This window comes from Protopterus annectens, chromosome 2.part2 (genome assembly GCF_019279795.1).
Source record: "Protopterus annectens isolate FY-2018-M chromosome 2.part2, PAN1.0, whole genome shotgun sequence".
In the NCBI taxonomy this organism is placed as follows: Eukaryota; Metazoa; Chordata; order Ceratodontiformes; family Protopteridae; genus Protopterus; species Protopterus annectens.
This window is the reverse complement of record NC_056730.1, coordinates 398,679,053-398,696,787: the sequence shown is the minus strand read 5'-3', so window position 1 is coordinate 398,696,787 and position 17,735 is coordinate 398,679,053. Positions and strand designations below refer to the sequence as shown.

General features: G+C 41.3%; 1 protein-coding gene across 5 annotated transcripts in view; it reads right to left on the bottom strand.

The window, feature by feature from the left end:
- SLC38A9 (solute carrier family 38 member 9) overlaps positions 1-17,735 on the bottom strand; it is a 1,477,321-nt gene that overhangs the window by 1,369,654 nt on the left and 89,932 nt on the right. For all 5 annotated transcript variants that reach the window (XM_044063918.1, XM_044063920.1, XM_044063923.1 and 2 more), the window contains one exon: positions 2,068-2,169. The gene's annotated coding sequence lies outside the window, so the exon portion shown is untranslated. The remainder of the gene's footprint in view (positions 1-2,067; positions 2,170-17,735) is intronic.

Below are 17,735 nucleotides of genomic sequence, written 5' to 3'. Positions count from 1 at the left end.
AGCTCTGAAAATTGCTTCCTCCTTGTGCACCACTAACTACCACTCTATTCTGTATAATACAGTGTGCTTTTTGTTTTTGAATGTTGCCCTTAATCTTAAAGTGGATCTTGTAATGTTTCCTTATAATTTTATCAGCCTTCATTATTACTTACTTGGGTTCTACCTTTAAAAAGTGTTAGTTTTATTTATTTATTTTATTTATTTTACATTTGTTAACCGGGCTAGTCTGACTGGATATATTTCCATTTTCAGCAGAGGCCCGGGGAGAAAAGCTCCACATAGACATAGTAACTATTACATATGATACAATAAAGAGCAGTAAAAAATTATGTCAGTGTCAGGAAAAAAATAAATCAAAAAAATCAAACTATAGGACAGAATAAACAGTTATAAACAGACATAACTTATATAGCAAAATCAAACATCATAAAAAAGATAAGGGTATTTATAGAGACAACTATGTAAATAGATTAGAATAGATTAGATTGGATTAGATAATTTCTGAAACCTACAGTAAACAGTAAAATATAATAGGAAGGAGAAGGAAAGAGGGGGAGGGTAAATAAAGTAGTGAGGAAGTAAAAAGAGAGGGAGAGAGGTGGGGAGATGATTAGAGAACAGGGAGTCACTGCAGGTTATTTGATTTGTTTGGTAGCCAGAGTTTGTTAGAGGAGAGAAGTGAGTTCAGGTTAGAATATTAGAAGTGGAGAGGTTAAAAAAAAGAAGGTTGTTTTTGATAAAAAGAAAGATGGATTATGGGGTTGATGAGAAAGAAGCAACATGTTGTTGTGTTCAGGCAGTGGTGAGTTCTTTTATAGTATTGTTTATGTGATAATCAAAGGTAAGATTGTTGTCAATCATCCAGATGAGTGTGGAGTCATCTGCATATTGTATGCATGTGGCTTGGGAATAGCTACTTGTAAGTCATTTATGAATAGTTCATTCTCCCAGAGGACAGCTTGTTTCCTGTTGAAAAGATAGGAGGAGAACCATTGGATGGTATTTGGTTCCGTGATTCCAAGATTTTTAGGAGAGGAGAGGGTGATTGACCATGTCAAAAGCTTTTGATAGGTCATAGGGTATTATTATTTTGTTAATGAAGTCAGTGAAGGAAAGGAGAGCAGTAGTAGTGCTATGAAAAAGTCTGAAACCATGATGTTGATGAGATAGTATATTATGTTTAGTTATTAGTTGGTGGTGAATGCATTTTCCATGATTTTTGCTAGTGGAGAGAGGAGGGCAATGGGTCTATAATTAGAGTATTCTGTAGAGTTTCGGTATAATATGTGAGATTTTCCAGATATCAGGGATGCTTCCTTCTTTAATGGTTCTGTTAATGAGAATAGATATGGGATAGGCTATTTCGGTGGCTGCTTTTTGAAGAAATTCAGATGGAAGTTGGTCATGGCTTAAGCTTTTGAATACATTTTAGGATGAAGGTGGTAGAGATGGGCTGTATAATAAAGCTTGGTAAACAAGTAGAGGCAAGTTGAGGAACATTAGAGTTGTCTGAAGAAAGGTGAGAGGCTAGTGAGTTGATAGTATCAGTGAAAAAGGAGTTTTATTTGTACAGCACACAGCTGATTATAACAACAGGTAAAAGTAACACAATGGAAATTAGTTTCATAAAGAATTTAGACATACCCTGGCTATGAGAATGGTATTCCAGTTAAAAGGAGAACTACCACACATTTACATTGTTACTCAAACCTCTTCCTGCTGTCCCCACCATGCACCTATCATTATAAGTACTCATCCTTAAAAATGTCAACCCTATACACAAAGAGAAGGGATAGTCTGTTTTCAACTATTACCACTTATAGCCATAAAAGGTATTTTAGAGGAGCATTCCTAACAACTTAAGTATAATTTGTATATCTCTGTACAGCAGACCCAAGTTTTAACATTTCTAAGCATTCTTATCCTGTTTGACCTATGACATTTCTGACAGATGCTTAGAAAAAAATGTAGTCATTTGAATACACTGAGTATGCCTGGCTACACTCTTTCCTGTTAGGAAGTTATATGTACTGCAAATTCAGCTGAATCATAATTTACCACACTCACCTTAAACTTAGCAAGGTCTTCCCTCTCTGTTTCCCCACATTTTGCACGAGTTTCCTGCTTTCCTTTGAAGATCAACAGAAGATCTCAAAACAAAGAGCATGCCTAAAAAAATAAGTAAAACTTGATGGTTTAAAATGTTCAGATTACTTTAAAACACAAATTAGGACAGACATAATAGAAGGCGGTCAAAAGTGAAAGAAAGACATGACGGAATACAAGCAAGTAGCAAAACAGATGAGCTACAGATTTAAACTGAAGTTCTCTGACAAAAGGTTGATCCCCCTCCCCCTAAAATGTTAGATAAGAGACTGGGACCTCTCAATTATTTTCAGACAACCCATAACAAAAACAAAATTGCAGGCAGAACAGGAAAGCAGCATTTTCATATCACCTTAAATATAAATATGCTTAAGATATACTACATGAAGTCAAATGAAACAAGCAGCATGAGAAACAATCTGCAGCCATTTTCTGTAATGTTGTGCCACTCCTTAGCTCTTACAGTGCTACAAGATAAGACATCATCACAGCTCTGCCCAAGACCACCTTTATACTAGGATCACTACAAAGTTAGTTGTAAATGGCTAAGTAATCTGCACATCTCTTATTGTAATTTCTATCAACTTGCTTTGATATAAAACATTATTTTCCTGCAATCTTTAATGTCTACCATAAACACTGAATGAAGGTGCAGTTATATAAATTAAAGTTGTGCTTTTTTTTGTGTGTCCCAACATGAACATGTTAGAATTTTATCTTTATATCAAAATGTTCATGGCAAAATAAGAAACAACTCACCCCACAGATAAACAGGTCCAAAAACAAGTGTCAGATTAACACTATCCATTTTAAACTATATAACTTAACTGCATAGATTAATTTATGAATGAACCTTCATGTCAAAGAAGAAACAAATTACTTCTGTCTAAACATAAGCTAACACTTAAAATAGTGCTCATCTTTTAGAGTTTCCCCATGTATTTATTTCAACAGCATTTAAACTCTGCTAGTTTAAGACTTGAAATTTCACAATTTAAAAATGCTGTAAAAAATCATCCAATTTAAACTCAATCATCAAAAGAAAACAAACATGAAACAAGAGATGAAACAAGACACTATTTACACAGAAATGACAATTACTTTGTTTTATCAAAGAAGGTCTAGTCATAAAATTGCAAACAAAAAAAAAACATTCAAGGAATCTACAGAATGCATTCACATACATGCGCAACCATTCACAAATGCAAAAAGCACATTATATTTCCAATTTTGTATTTAATACAAAAAAGTGGATCCAGTATAAGAAGTTTAAGCACAACCTGCCAAAACCGAATTGGACGAGTCACAATTGTATATTAATACATTTAAATCAAACTGCATAATGCTTTTTATCTGACATAAATTTTTGATCTGCACAGTCATTTAAAATGTACCAATAAATACAAATGTACTCCCATGTTTAAAAAACACTGTCAATTTATAGGTAAAGGGTGGGATTCAGAAAAAATGCTTATCCTTTTTACATAAGAACAATAATTCAGCTGAAGTAGAACAGCTCAACCAGATAATGACTAGCTAAGCAGTAGGAGTGATGCTACACAACTGGGTCAGAATAAGTACACAGGGGGCGAAAAAACAATAGGTCACGTAATGATCAGAACACCAGTACAGTGGTCAAGTTACCTCATGAACTCTGTGCTGTGCATATAATGCATTTGAAAGGATGCACATTCACTCATGCAATAATGTGTGTGACCGGCACAGCTGATAGCCTAGCGAATGGATACACAGCAAAGTCACTACTATTCTTATATTATAAATGGAAGGATATGGGTGTACAGGACAGACACAAGCAGGGGACTGCAAAAAGGAAGGAGATAGGAAGAGTGGTATGGGAATGGGAAAGAAAGGGTATATTTTTTGGAACAAGTTGTGATGGTGTGAAGGACTGCCAGCTATGCCAGGAGAAATACAGCAGTGGATGTGTAACATATGCTAGCATAGCTAGCTGGGGGTTTGTAAAGAATTATATGCCATTGTATATCAAACTGATTTGCACAGGTGCTTGTGTTGAAAATGTATTCGTAAAGCTGCTTGTGTTAAAAATGTACTAACAGTGAGTTCTGCTGGACAGAAAAGAAATACACCTGTATGTCAGACTGTATTGTAACTGCTGAAATGAATATACTGTAACAGAGGATATTGGAAGAGTAGACGTTAATCTCAGGTCACCTAAATTTGAAAAATAGTCTCAAATTTAATTACCTGGTTTATGCCATAAAGATTGTATCTTACAGTTCTGACTGCAGCTAGAGACAAAATCTATGTGAATACCAGGACTAAGAATCCTACTGTATTGTCCTTAGGGGTGAGCTAACTGCTACCCTGGAAGGGTGGAAGTTTTTGAAATGGTTTTATAGCTTCCAGATGCTATAACACATCACAGCATCTGATGAAGTCCTGTTTGCATTAAGGATGAAAGCATTTAATCGGTTTGGTCATAAATAAATAATATACCTTATTTTATAGAAGAATCCTGGTTGTGGATTCTGGTTACTATTTTTTTTTTCTGGTCGTTCAGTGGTAACCGATCACTTTTCAGTTATTATTTCAGTTATTATATATCTTAGCAAATCTCTATATATGTGTGTGTGTGTGTGTGTGTGTGTGTGTGTGTGTGTGTGTGTGTGTGTGTGTGTGTGTAGGTTTACGCTGAAAGGCATCCATTCGAATGGCCACAACACTGAACCTACAAGTCAAAATTAAAATATTTTTAACACCAATTATCGACAATGGCAATGTCGAACATTACACTTCATTTTCGACAATACCGGGTTGACATGTATATCCGGTGATGTTCAACTAATCTTTTGCAGGGGGCAAGCCCCCTCCCCCCTGCATATTATACACACAAGCTCCGAGATTGCTTTACAGTGTGGAAAAGGGTATATTTCCCATTCTCACTGTTGTGTGATCTCCAATCAAAATGTCAACCTCAGATGTGTGAAGGCATACTGGCATTCGCTAATGTGGATTTGACCAATGCTCTGTTCATTGTTGTGAGAACCCGGACAGCCCATTCGACCAGCCAAGTTTAGAAAAGAAGCCTTTCAACATTATCAAGGTAAACCATGTGTGCATTATGACACATATGTGCTACATTGTAGTTCAGTTTCTAGCAAATGGAACAGTGTAGGAACCAGAGTCGGATGACCAGATGTGATGTCATTCTATAGCCAGCAATGAAATGATATTTAGATATTAGTGAGAGATGTCACTTAGCTCTCAGCAGTCTGTTTTTGAAACCTGATAAAAAAGGACCACTCACCCACATCATCTTTCTTTGCTCTAGTAAGTGAACTAAGGAACAGCAATTCTTTAGATTAGTCAGGAAAATATAGTGAGATTAGTTAAGTATTGATGTTCATCGTGTTTCACTGTTGCAGTCATTACAATTCGGTTATCCTGCTGGCAGGCTACCTGCAGTCGGCCCGAGTTCCAAAGTCTAGGTCCGGCGTCGGTTGCTGTCACCTCCTCCCTGACTTCAGTGCGCCAGGGGTATAAAAGATGCAGCAGACGCCATTTTTTTCAGTCTTTCTTGCCGTGTGGTGCGTAAAGAAAAAGCAGTTCGCAAGTGCTGGTCAGCCGACTCCTGAGATTTTCAAATTCAAATTTCAGATCCAAAGTCTTCATTAAAGCTAAGTACCCCATTGGGAAACTTTTTTCTTGCTCCAGACCGATGTCAGAAAAAGTTAATAATTGTATTTCTTGTGGGAAGCAAATACCTCATAAGGATTTTCATTCTTACTGTATTCCTTGCCTAGGCCCTGACCACGACGTTGCTAGTTGTCGGTTTGGTGCTAGATTTAACCAACGCACTATTAAGCGTTGGTACTATTTTGCATTTCATTACTTTGGCAGACGATTCAATTATATAATGCCGTCGGAACAGCTGACTACCGGAGTTTACAAAAAGCACAAAGAAAAAGAAAAGGACAGGCATCCGAGGTCCAAAACCGATGACGAAGCTTCTGTTAGGCCTGTCGCCGGTTCACCGGTTCTCAGTGAGGTAGCCCCTGACACCCGCTACCTCAGAGCCACAGGCCGCTTCCGATTCCCACGTGGAGCCGACTAGGCCGCTGGAAATTCAAGGTATTGGGCACTCGAAAACTATTCCCTCAGATGGGTCCGGAGCCGCTGAGCATGCATCGGCTTCTGAGGGTGTTTTCAGGCCTACACAGTTATATGTAAAACCATCTTCAGCTTCAAAGGCAAAGACTAAAGCAGCTCTAAAGATAAAGAAACAAGTACAGCATTCTCCTGGACAGGCCTCCATGGCTAAAAAACAGATGCTTAAAATGGCCGAAGACCTAATTACTTTGATCAGGGGTTCCCATCCTCCTCTTGATAAGAGGCCTAGGCAAGAGATAGAATATGAATCTTCAGATCAGGTTTCCATTTCTTTGGATTCCTCTTCTGAACAGGTATATTCCCTTCCTCCCTATGAGGATTCTGATGCTGAAGAATCTATCCCTTCAGCCTCACATCCTGAGGATTATTCTTTTGGGGAGACCCTGCATACTATGAGAGAGCATTTCCACTGGGAGAGCCAAGATTACTCAGAATCCAAGAAAAGGCTCAGAGACTTCCTTTTATTACCCCAGCACAGACCCCTTGCTATTCCTCCTGTTTTAGACATTGTAGATGATGTATTTTCAGAGTCCGGTCTGTCTCCTGACTCTTTACTACCAGCTCCTGTTAAGCCAGACAGATTCATAGGTTAGTACTAAGCTAACTGCCCTTGCAAGCCATTTTAAGCCTAGTCAATTATCCCTTGTGAGACTCAAACCCTGCACCTTGTGTTTGTAAGGCAAACACCTTAACCATTAGGCCACCCTCCCAACCCCCACTACAGGGTTACAGATAATACAGGGTTCCTGATTCTCATAAGTTTCTTTATAAAAACCCTGCTGCTGACCCAGAAACTATTTCTCAGGGTCCCAAGGGGGTCAAGGCTTCCACTGCAAAAAAAACTATCCCCTCTGATAGGGATTCAAGGGCCCTGGACAGATGGGGGAAAAAGATTTATACTTCTGCTACCTTGGCTGTAAGAGCTTTAAATTGTCAGTTTCATATGCTTAAATAATCAGCAGTATCTTATGTCACAGCTTAAATAGAAAATGTTGACAAATTCAGAATGTGCAGAAAACAAAGAAATGCAGGATTTATTGCATGCAGCTGAACAAGTGGGAAAGCATACTTTGCAATGTGGTTTTGATTCTCTAGAGGCCTCTTGCAGGGCCGCAGTTACAGGTTCTGTCATTAGGAGGCATGCTTGGTTAAAAGAAAAGAATCTGCCCCATCATGTTACAGCAAAGATGCTCCATTACAACAAAATACCTTGTTTGGTGTTAAAGCAGAAGAGGTGTTGAAGAAAATGGAGGACAAAGCTAAATTTATGCAAACAGTGAAGGATTTCTTACAGGTACAGCCTCCCAGATTTAGCAGGAATTGGCCTACAAAGAATTGGTCCAGTGTCAGGCAGGCCACAAAGAGGGAGAAACAGATGCCCCAGAGGCAGATCACAGCCCCAAGGCTCATACAGGCCTAAACAATGGGGTGCTTCTACCTCCAAAAGCAGAGAGGAAAAATCACAGCCATACAGGAAACAGTCTCAATGACTTTCCCCTGCCAGCACCAAGCACTTATCTTCTGGCAGCTCCTTTGGGGGGAAAACTAGCACTTTTTTCACAAAATTGGCACATGATCACCCAGGACAAATGGGTCTTAAATATCGTATCTCAAGGCTACAGGTTCTACTTTCACACCCTGCCAAGGCCAAACGGTATGCCAGACCTGCCACGCAATCAATGGGCAGAGGCACAAAAACAAGTTTCATCCCTCATGGACATGAGAGCCATTCAGCAAGTACCACAGCAAGAGCAAGGACAAGGATTTTACTCAAGGCTATTCTTGGTACCCAGAAAGGACAAAGCCTGGAGACCAATACTGGACCTGTCTATCCTAAACACATTCCTGGATATTCCAAAATTCAAAATGTTAACTCTGCAGCAGCTTCTGCCCATGCTGGGCAAGAAGGCTTGGCTTGTGACTTTAGACCTAAAAGAGGCACACCTGCATGTCCCAATCAGGCAATCATGCAGAGGATACCTCAGATTTATAGCTGGCTCAATGCCCTAACAATTCTCTGCACTGCCCTTTGGCTTATCTACTGTGCCCAGAGTCTTCACAAAATGCCTGGCACCAGTAATTGCATTTTGCAGACAAAGAGGAATACAAATATATCCTTACTTGGACGACTGCCTTATTCAAGCAGAGAACAAGGACATCCTAGTACAGCATCTGGTGTTTGTAAAAAGATTACTAATAGGTCTAGGGTACACAGTAAACGAAAAGAAATCAAAGCTCATACCCTCTCAAGAGATAATATTCCTGGGTGCAAGCTTAAATACAACTGCCCAGATGGCTTATCTCACACCAGACAAACACAGACAACTGACTACTTATTTCAAAATGTTGGCAACAAAGACCCAGTTATCTGCAAGAAAAATTCTGCGGCTTTGGGCTTCATGGCATCCTGCATACTGCTAATTCCACATGCAAGAATGTATATGAGGAAACTTCAATGGTATCTGAAAAGTGTTTGGACTCAACATTGCTTGCCACAGCCTGGAAACAATAATTACTCTCATTCCCTGCCTGCAGCAGGAGTTTCGATGGAGGGCAAAAGCCTGTCACCTCAACACGGGACAGCCATTCACCTTACCCACAGCCAGGCAGACATTGACAACAGATGCATCAGATTATGCCTGGGGAGCTCATATGGCAGGAAGATGTATTCAGGGCACATGGTCCGCAAGTCAAATGCATCTACATATCAATCAAAAAGAGATGCTAGCAGTTCAGAATGCCCTGACAGCCTTCAAGGATCAACTTAATCCAGGAAAACTACTGATAAAAACGGACAATACCACAGTCATGTGGTACATAAACAAGCAGGGGGGCACGCATTCCAACCCCCTCTGCAGACTAGCCATGAACTTGTGGGACACAGCACTTACTTACCAAGTACATCTGCAAGCACAATTCCTGCCAGGAAGGATAAATACTCTGGCAGACGAACTAAGCAGAAACCTAATGTATCCCCACGAGTGGAAATTGGATCCACAAGTCTTCAGCATGATAACAAGGAACTGAGGATGCCCAGACATAGACCTATTTGCCTCCCCTCACAACAGCCAACTACAGAGATTCTGCACAAGGACTTATCACAAGCAAGCATGGAAAGTGGATGCTCTATCTTTCAGCTGGAAAAACCTAACAGTATATGCCTTTCCTCCCCAAGGTACTCCTCAAGGTCAGACAAGAGAAGCCAAAAATGATACTGATTGCCCCAGACTGGCCCCGCCAGCACTGGTACCCAATCCTAAAGAGCTTGTCTCAATGCCCAGCTTGGACATTACCTCAAATTCCTCACTTACTGACCCAACAAGACAGTCGGATACTGCACAGCCAACTCAGGACCTTAAACCTGACAGCATGGCAGATAATGTAGAGACACACCTCTCTCTAAAGCAGTGATGGATGTTATTTTGGAGACCAAGAGGCCTAGCACTAGGAAATATTATGCAGAAAAATGGAAGAGATTCTGTGCTTGGAACCAGGCACTAGGTATTGACACTACTTTTCCAAATATTCCTCAGATTTTGCAATACTTAACTGAGATGCTGGATAAAGGCCTTTCCTTTTCATCAATTAAAATTCATGACTCTGCCATTTCAGCTCATAACAATACAGAACCACCTATTTTTCTCATCCATTGCTAAGGCAGTACCTCAGAGGGGCCAAAAACATAAGACCTCCAAGGAGAGCACCAATACCTGCTTGGGACCTCAACTATGTCTTGGAAAACCTCACACTGCCTCCATTTGAGCCAGCCTCTGCAGCTGATATAAAATTATTATCCTGGAAAACAGCTCTGCTCCTAGCAATAACCTCTGCTAGACGAGTCTCAGAGTTACAGGCACTCATGAATGTGGAACCTTTCATCATTTTCCATCCTGACAGGGTTTCTCTAAGGACAAACCCTACATTTATGCCTAAGGTAGTGTTCAGTGTGGCCCTTAACCAAATAATTAATTTGCCTACCTTTTACTCAAACCCACAGAATAAGGGTGAGAGACTTCTGCATTCTTTGGGCATTCACAGGCAGCTACGCTTCTATTTGGACAGAACCAAAGCTTTCAGAAAGACTAAACAAATTCTAGTGGCATATGCTGAAGGATCACAAGGAGAGCCTATCTCAAAACAGACTATTTCAAAGTGGATAGGCCACTGCATTCGTTTCTGCTATTTACAGCATGGCAAATCAGTGCCTAAGGGTATTAGGCCACATTCAACCAGAGCAGCAGCCACTTCCAGCAGCCTTCCTCAGAGGAGTACCAACCAAAGACATCTTACAGGCTGCAACTTGGAGTTCAGTGCATATTTTTACAAAGCACTATCACTTACCTCTCTACTCTAAATCCAGGGCAGGATTTGCCACTGCAGGGCCTCATAGCCTCTCCTAATCCTATTTAGCCAGCCTCCCAACCTTAGCTTTGGGATTCAACCCAATTGTAATGACTGCAACAGTGAAACACGATGAACATAGTACAGTTGTGTACCTACCATAAATGTAGATGTTCGAGTGTATTCACTGTTGCAGTCCAGATTACCCTCCCACCATCCCCCATTTCCTTGCTGGGACTTATCTGTACTTTTCTATTCTATACAATCTATGTGGTGTATTTGCTTGTAGATGAAGGAAAAGTTGTTTTTTGTGCATGCATGCTTATTGGCATATTTTAGCCTACCTTTTTAGGGGCACCTGACATCTGGGGCAAGAAAAACTGAAGAAAATGGCGTTGGCTGCATCTTTTATACCCCTGGCACACTGACGTCAGGGAGGAGGCGACAGCAACCGACGCCGGACCTAGACTTAGGAACTCGGGCTGACTGCGGGTAGCCTGCCAGCAGGATAACCCAAATGTAATGACTGCAACAGTGAATACACTCGAACATCTACATTTATGGTAGGTACACAACTGTACTTTTTTCTGTATCTGTGTGAACCTTTCCATCTGTGTTATTTTTAATATTTCCTGTGACTAAAACTCTGGTGTTTATTGTAAAGAGATATTCAATATTTTCATATTATTATTAAACATATTAAAACTTTTCATTGTGGCTGGTCTTCTAATATTTTAAATTTGAGAGTACTTATATATTTATTTGGTGACACTGTGGTCACTCCTGAAAGCCTTGCGACATTGGTCAAACACTACCATTTCTACTACTATTAATTTTACTCAGTGTAGTTGGGTACTCTTGTAAGAGCCTTACAGTAGCTGGTTTTGGAGAGTTTTGGTGGCAGTATCTACATTATAGTCTGGGCAGAGGGGGCATAGGTGATAAATCTGTGGCAGCCTTTAACAGGTGTGTGTGAAAATCAAATCTCAAAGAATGTGTGTGTCAGCTAACTGCAGCAGGGACACAGAGCACTGGTTTCACAGAGAGGGTGGTGGAGGACTTGGCTTGGAACATTCGGGAGAGGACACAACTCTACAGCTGTATCAGTGGGGAGTCTTATTTGATGCCTGGAGAGAGAGGGCAACCCAGCCCCAGTACGAAGTGCATTCCCTGTGTGCTCTTAAGGTAAAATGTGCTTGGTGTAGTGAGCTGCATCTGAAATATTGTGTGTATCTATTTTTTTGTTCCAAGTGAACATCCCTCATCGGTGTCAGTGGTAAGGACTGAGGCACTTTCATTACTGGCCCAGAGGAGGGACGTCACACATGTGGTCTTTTTTCTTTTCTTTTTAAATTTTTCAAGAAGTCTAGTAGGGTGAGGCAGTATGGGGAAGGTATGGACAGGTAAACTGGAATAGGGATGGCAGCTGAGGCTGACGAGACAGAAAACAGACAAAGACCAACAAGTGGGATCCTGACTCAAATAGGGAATGTAATACAAAGGAGAGATACATATAAACAGAGGAAAGACAACTGGTAATATAGAGGACTGGACAAAAAACCTAAGGAGGGAATGAACACTCAAGGGAAATATATTATGGCAAATAAGGCGGGTGATGGCTGAATGCCACAATGCACAGTGCCACACCCAACCTGAGATCAATCGCCTCTGTAGCCATGTGTGCCACACCCAACCTGACATCAATCGCCTCTGTGGTCATGTTCATGGCTAGGCCCAACCACGGGTGACTCACTGGCCAAAACCAAGCAGCTGTGCTTCAAGCTGCCAGAGGGGTTGTCTAACCACCAGTCCACAATGGTTGTCACCAAGCCTTCCACTTCCTGCTAGGTGACTTAGTGGGCCCCATTGGTGATGCCCTTGATGGGAAGCCTGCGCCCCCCACTACATGCAAACTACCACAGGGGATCAAGAAGCCCTCCAGGTCATCCCCTGCTTGTTAACTTACATCACCCTGCAAGAGGTGGGCTTGCAGATTACTGGGGAATTAGCAGGTGATGGCAAGGCAGAGGCATGGTGTGGTGGCCACTGCCACACCATAAATTACCAAACACTGTGTGACACGGACCACCAGGAAAGCCAAAGATGAAAGACAGTCGATAGTAGTTGTAAACAGAAGTGTAGAGCTTTAATTTAACAACTGCTAAAAAACAAGAAGTCCTTGTTACAGCTTACTAGACAAAAGCACTTAACTACTGGGTGTTATGTTAGTTTCACTCATTTATTTTGTTTTTTACCAGTTGTTAAATTAAATTAAAGCTCTACATGTTTTTTGTAAACATTATCGGCTGCCTTTCATCTTTGGCTTTCCTGGTGATCCGTGTCACATGGTGTTTGGTTATATTGTTTTTTTTTTTTTCACGTGGAATCTGCCTCTTTGTTTTGGGTCACTGCCACACCACACAGATAAATAATAATAAAGAAAACAGTGATAAAGAGGTGAAAGCAAAAGCAAAAGAAGTTATCAGTAATGCGTGCTTCACTGGGTGACAGTACATCCCCTGGAAGAGTAAAATGTTGCTATGTATGCAATGCAAATTGACGCCATCTAACAGGTATCCCACATGTAGGTCATGCACAGTGCATGAGCTGAAAATTGTGTACGTAATGGTACACTGCTCAGCACTGTGGAGACCATGCCACATGCATACCAAAATTACAAAATGAATATACATAGGACATCAAACCCTGGTGGTGATGTACCATTATATAAAAATATAGCCACCATGAAATGTCATCAGACAGTCCGTCAGATGCAGGCCTACAGTATGTCAGGTGTAACTGGCAGAGGTGGAGGGGGGGGTGGAATGGCCAGAGTAAAAGTATGACATGACAAAGTGACCAGGATACTGCATACTAATAGCAGGGGGGTGGTCATGAACATGGAACTGAATGATGTCAACAATCAGGTGCAAAGTAAATGAAGACACCTGGGATGATGGTGGAACACTCACTACCAGTTTAGTCTGTATCAAAATGCCTCTAGTGGGAAGCCCTAGTGGCATAATGGACAGCAGAACAGTTCAGCCTACAGTGACTAAGTATGCAATGCATAAAGCAAAGTAGAGCTGTAAGAAATGGTTAAAATAATTACCAGCAATGCAAACATTAAGCAGGTGCCTAACAAATATGCAACTATAATACTAATGCCATATGTGTAACCCAACAATTGGGCATTATTGCTTGCTACCTCTGGTACATCATCCACTTTTAGCTCTAATTCACCAGGTGTTGAAAAATATATAAAAAGAAACATGCCCACAAAGCCAAAGAATTGCATACAGCGAAAAAAAGATGCTTACCAATGTATAAGCAACCACCATTCAACACTACTGACTGCAAAACTCTAGTTCTCTCTAACTTCCTCTTCCTATTTGTTAAGAAGGTAATATTGGTGCTTTCTTAGATTGCTGTAATGATGCTGGCACTGCTCAGAGTGAGTTATGTCTGTGGCTTCACTCTCCACTCCAGCAAGGCAGTGCAAGGCATCCACTTTGTACTGCACGTCCACACAGCAGTCTCCATATTCCAGGTGGTACAAAACCAAAGTCAGAGCAATATTTTAATCTCTTTGTTGTACCACATAGCAGCCCTTCTAGATTCTTGACCCTTTAGAAGCTATGGCCACTTCAGAGGTTGTAGTCTAGTGGAAAACAGTGGCAGGTTTACACTGATGTATATTACAGGTATGATGTGATGTGCACCCATGAGCATTATGGCAATGCAATGTGACCCAATGCTACCACAATGTAAACGGTCAACAACCCTACTGCAGGAGAGAAGATGGCTGGACACAAGGACCATGACACTTGGTGGAGGTCTGGATATGGCAGCCAAACTGGATGCACCATACCGTGTCTTTGTTGGAGATGCGCCAAACTGGATACTTCCTTACATCAGTAGCTCAGTTTAGTGGTATGCCTGAGCTATGAACTCAGGAATGCTCAAAACCACCATATCTCCTCCAGGACATATAGGATGTAGGCATTAAGGCACATCACCCAAGGTATGTTTGTTTACACTCTTTGCATAGCTGTTATCTGTACCACAGAGAAGTGTGACTGTGATATATTAGCAGTAGCACACACAAGTGTTTGCTTTCACAGACTGTATGTTTATTAAGTTCTCTGCCATTGAACAGAGCATACCTAATGTCAGTAGTACACCAGACACTGATGATAATGATGATGGCAGCATTATAGGTTCATAGGTGTGTATTAGGTTAACGACCACTAGGGTCTTTTTAAGCCTAGACATGCATCCCAAATCTCTAACATGTTCTGGTACTCTTGAAAAGTGTAAGCAGGAGCTTTGGAGATTAACTATTTACAGACTGTCTGTGTCCATTTGAGACATAAATGCCAAACCAGGGATGAATTTCCTATTCCCCATCCAGTTGTCCAAGTTACACTTGAACTGGTTTAGGGAGGAACTCTGTTTCACATGGATGGAGAGCCTGTTCCAGAGAAGGGATAGTGTCTGGGATACACATTTATATCACAAGCAAAGTTAGAATGGGTAATTCTGGTGCGGTTTGTTTTGTCGATATGCAGGAGTTCCATCTAGATGGGGTCAGACAATCCCTTGTATCCCAGGCACAGATCTCCCCTCAATAGCCTGCATGAGATGGAATACAGGGATAGGGTTTTGAGGGGGATCTGCTTGGGACATGTTACTTATGCCCTGCATTCTTTTGGTGAGGTACCTGTGTGGACGTTCCAGTTGTTGGATGTGCCTGGTGAGGTACATGCCAAAGGGGGCATTGTACTCAATGACAGGTCTGAGGACCTAAATGCCATACCTTTGTTTCTAAGTTGCACAATACAGGAATGATTTCTTCATGACTGTAGACACACGATGGTCCTAGGCTAGAGTACTTTCTACATGTGCCCTCAATTCCCCGAGTACTAGACTGACTGTTAGGGGTGTGTTGTCAATATGATAGTTACCACTGGTGGATAACTTCACGAAGGATACTAAAATGCATTTCTTGGTATACAGTATTAGTTCATGGCTCTGACACAAGTTATTTGTCTGTGTCCGCCCTTCCTGGAAAATATGTGTGTCAGTGGGGGAGTCTATGACTGTTCATAATTTGCAATCACCTGCAAATTTGGTCAGACATAAGCACATGAAATTGGACTGCACTTCAGAGAAGTAAATGTCAAATAGGAGCAGTCCCAGGACTAATCCTGGAGGGACTCCGCTTGTGATTGGCCTCTTTATAGAGGTGGACTTTCAAATTCTAACCTCCTGGTTCCTGCGTGTCAGCCAGCTAACTAGCCACTGGACATAATGGTTTAAACCTAACTTCTTGAATTTATCATTAAAGCCAGAGTGGGGGGTACTGTACCAAATGCCTTAGTCATGTCAAGGTAGGCAGTGTGAACAATTTTGCCCTCATCCATTGAGTTGGTGACCTTCTTAAAGAAGTCCACCAGTTTGAGTAGCCACGACTTGCCCTTGATGAAACCAAATGGGTTAAGTTGGGTCCACTGTTTGGATGTTTCTTGGGTCAGTACTGATTATTACCATGACATTTTTTTTCAGCACTTTGTATACGAGACTAGGCATATTTATGAGTCTGTAGTTCCCAGGTCTGTAGATGGTTCACTTTTGTCCAGAGGGATGACTGTTGCTGTTCTCCATTCGTGATGCAAAAAGCCTTTTTGGAGGCTGCAGTTAAATAGCAATGCCAGAGGGCCTGATAGGTCATATTTCAAGGCATCCTGGGATACTGTCTGGGCCCATCGATGCAGTGTTCTTAGCCTTAGAGAGAGAGAGAGAGAGCATTAAAGACCTGTACCCTAGTGATCAGGGGGGGGGGTGTTTTTGATGGTATTTCCTGAAGGAAGGCTGAGGGGGAGAGAGGGGTAAATTTGGAGATGAATTTATCGGCCAATAGGTTTGCTATATCCTCTGGCTCAGTATAGGTGACTCCATTAACAATGATCTCTGCCCTCAAGTGTGTACTGCCTTTAAGGTTGCTGACATAGTTAAATAGAATGCCTTGTGGCTGTCCTTGGCCAAGAAGACAAAATTTACCTGAAATTTGGCTCTGGTAGACTATCTGTCCTTGGAGTTGTTCATTTAGTTTCATGAGAGTGCTTTTATCCTGCTGGATGCAACACCTCATTTTTGCCTTAATTTTCTTCCTTCTGTTATACAGCCTATTGATGTAGCATGGCTTGTTTTTTAAGTTAGTTCTGTACTTATTCCTGGTGGGTACAGCTATTAACATGCTTGTACAGGGTTTCTGTGACTAGTTCTTCATGCACAGTAGTGCTCTCAGGGTTTATGGGGGCTTGAAATTGTGCCAGTTTATCACTTAATAGCAGGAAGGTAACCTTAGAGTAGTTCTTGAACATTCCAGAGTTATCTGGGGTTCCAGGTTTTATTTTTATTTCAAAGCAGACTGTTTTGTGGTCTGACCTTTCAGTACAGGACATTACACTTGGGGTGTGCAGTGGTCTCCCATATTAGTGAGGACCAGATCCAGTAAGTGTCTGCCCCTGGTCGGTGTACTAAAATCTGATCCTGGAAGTTTGTATTTACAAAATCCATTAGACTGGAAAATACCTTGCTACAGAGGTCTCCTGAACACACTTCAGTGTGCCACCTAAGGAATCTAGACAGCAGAAGTTGGCCTTCAGCAGTACAAACACACAGCTGACAATGCTGTTTGGCTACAACACTGTGGTGTTGCACTGCATCTCAGCCATGCACTGTGGGGTGCATGTCAATGTTATCAGCCATGGCTCCAGATTACATCTGCATCACCAATAACATGTCCCTGTAAAATGTTGCCCTGTACAAAATGCTGGCACAGGTCAAATGTGTACAAGTTGTGGGAACTATGGGAACTGCCTAATTGGCACATAGACATAATGTATATAATAACTTGTGTGTTGCACATCACTTGACAGCCGATGAAGTGAAAACCCTTCCAGTTTATGTACCTTTTTTAATGTGGACCACAAAGGGCCTTATTAGTGATGTGGGTGCAAAACACTGGCACCTAGAACCTACACAGATAGGCTATGAGGTAGGATGTTATTTCTCTCCTCTTTGGTCCTTGAGAATGACATATGTTCCTCCACAGGCTACAGCATAGCATC